This window comes from Mastomys coucha, unplaced genomic scaffold, assembly GCF_008632895.1.
Source record: "Mastomys coucha isolate ucsf_1 unplaced genomic scaffold, UCSF_Mcou_1 pScaffold15, whole genome shotgun sequence".
Classification (NCBI taxonomy): domain Eukaryota; kingdom Metazoa; phylum Chordata; class Mammalia; order Rodentia; family Muridae; genus Mastomys; species Mastomys coucha.
In genome coordinates, this window is record NW_022196897.1 from 104,982,995 (window position 1) to 104,985,660 (window position 2,666).

The window sequence follows — 2,666 nt, forward strand, 5'->3', positions numbered from 1 at the left end:
TCTCTTCTTTTTGGGAGTGGCAATGTATGTTCTGTGACATGCTATGTTGGAAGTATATGATAAGCTTTTTGATTTTGATTTTATACGAGTGTGTACAGTTAAGAGAGTGCCTTGAGTCTCAGTCTCTAAAGACTCTGAACTTTAGACTTTCAACAATGTTGAAACTGTCAAAGACTATGGGGACTTTTGAAGTTGAACTAAACATTTTTCTTTCATTATGGTATGGCTATGAGCTTATGGGGGCCAGGGAGTAGAATGTGGTGGTTTTAATAAGAATGGCCCCCTGCCGGGCAGTGGTGTTGCACACCTTTAATCCCAGCACTTGGGAGGCAGAGGCAGAGGCAGGCCGATTTCTGAGTTCAAGGCCAGCCTGGTCTACAGAGTGAATTCCAGGACAGTCAGGACTACACAGAGAAACCTTATCTCAAAAAAACAAAACAAAACAAAACAAAAAAAGAAAAAAGAAAAACAAAATGACCCCCGTGGACTCATTATTCAATGCTTAGTCATCAGAGAGTGGTACCATTTGAAAGGATTAGAAGGATTAAGAGGTGTGGCCTTGTTGGAGGAGTTGTGTCACTGGGGGTGGGCCTTGAGATTTCAAAAGCCCATACCAGACCCAGGCTCCCTCTCTGAATGTGGATGGATCATGATGTAGTTCTCAGCTTCTCGTCCAGCACCTGCCTGCATGCTGCTGTCTTTCCCTCCACAATGATATGAACTAAGCATCTGAGACTTTAAGCAAGGTCTCAATTAAATTCTTCCTTTCATGAGAGTGGCTAGGTCATGGTGTCTTTTCACAGCAATAGAACAGTGATCAAGATAGAGGGGTCAGTGTTAGGATTGAGTCTAGGGCCTTGGGCATGCTAGGCAAGTACCATTGGGCTACATCTTCAGGTCCATAACTTGTTTCTAATAATGTATAATTTTTGCAGATATTTGCAGAAGAGGAAATGGTTATAACCTTGAGTTTGTAAATCTTCAGAGACCATCAAAGGAATGGAAGAGAGCCAATAGGAGAGAAGCAGAGAGCAGAAGACATCAGTGGACCTAGATCTAAGACAGGCCCTATTTCAGGATACAGGAGAATACTTCCCAGCAAAGTATCGAGAAAAGTCAAAGAGTCTGATTAATTCATCACAACCCACTCTCTGTTTACTGAGAATCTACTCCCGCCCCGTGCTTGGTAGTGATAGGAAGATGAATCAGAAGTTGTTTCTTTCCTGAAGGAAGTCAGTGAAAAAGAGAAATATGTAAACAAAAACTTACAAAACAATATGTGATAAGTTTTATAATAAGAGTATTCACAAAGCGTTCCTGGAGTCAGAGTAGATGGTGACTAAGATTCTGCACAGCACAGAGAGAGGTAGGAAAAGGTAGGCGTCATGATGACTGGGATTTAGCAGCCTCAGATGGTGACAGGCTGCAAAGACAGCATAGCCTCCTGGAGCCTGGGCCCTTGTGAAATAGTAAGTCATTTTGATTCTCTTTAATGGGAAGCAGAGGGTAGTTTGGGAATGAAGACTGGTGATGTTCCATAAAGAGTTTATCACTCAGTTCTGGAGTCTAGACTTTATTTTCTACCTAATATAGGTCATCAAGTGTTTTTTTTGGTTGGCTTTTTATTTTATTTTTTAAGATTTATTTATTATTATAAATAAGTATACTGTAGCTGTCTTCAGACACACCAGAAGAGGGCATCAGATCTCATTAAGGGTGGTTGTGAGCCACCATGTGGTTGCTGGGATTTGAACTCAGGACCTTCTGAAGAGCAGAAGGTGTTCTTACCCACTGAGCCATCTCTCCAGCCCTGTTTGTTTGTTTGTTTTAAATATTTATTTATTTATTATATCTAAGTACACTGTAGCTGTCTTCAGACACACCAGAAGAGGGCATCCATCAGATCTCATTACAGATGGTTGTGAGCCACCATGTGGTTGCTGGGATTTGAACTCATGACCTCTGGAAGAGCAGTCGGTGCTCTTACCCACTGAGCCATCTCACCAGCCCCCTGTTTGTTTGTTTTTAACAAAGGATCTATGATTAACTTGCCTAGAGATCCCTGACCTAGTCTAGCCAGTGTGACTACCAACAACAGTCATGAAGACCATATCTCTGAGAAGGCACAAGAATCTAATCATGACCCGAATTTCAAGCCCATAGTTTCTCTTCCTGAGTAAGAAATTAAGATGTTTCAAGAAGATGAGAAACTTTAAAAACTGCTGCCAAGCTCTGGTTTGCTTCAGAAGAATTCCCAGAATGGAAGGAGTGAAACTCCAGCAATAACATGTTCCTGCAGAATCAGGAAAAAGGGACCATCTGCCTCTCATGAAGACAGACAAGACCCTGAAGACATATGACAACTACTATGTCACACCCATGGTGGAGCTGAAGTCAAATGCTGGCAAGGATTGAACCTGGGTGTGGAATTCCCACACTGGCCTTGCCAATGAGTGCCCTAAACCCCAACTGCCCAAAAGTTCAAAATAAAGTTGTACAAATTATATATATTGTATAAATTTAAGTCTTCAGTTCAGAGTTTAGATATGGCAGACAATCTAATAACTGCTACCTGATCAAAAAGTAGACCATTTTCACCTCCTCTGAAAGTCTCTTCGTGCCTTTCTAGGATTGATCTGGGCTCTTCCCCAATGTTTTTTTTTTTT

The 2,666-nt window shown here is 41.5% G+C and overlaps 1 long non-coding RNA gene across 1 annotated transcript in view; it reads left to right on the forward strand.

Annotated features, from left to right (window-relative positions):
- LOC116090738 overlaps positions 1 to 988 on the forward strand; it is a 31,058-nt gene extending 30,070 nt beyond the window's left edge. Inside the window, exon 3 of the long non-coding RNA XR_004118804.1 lies at positions 936 to 988. This is a non-coding gene — a long non-coding RNA (uncharacterized LOC116090738). The remainder of the gene's footprint in view (positions 1 to 935) is intronic.
- The last annotated feature ends 1,678 nt before the right edge of the window (positions 989 to 2,666 follow it).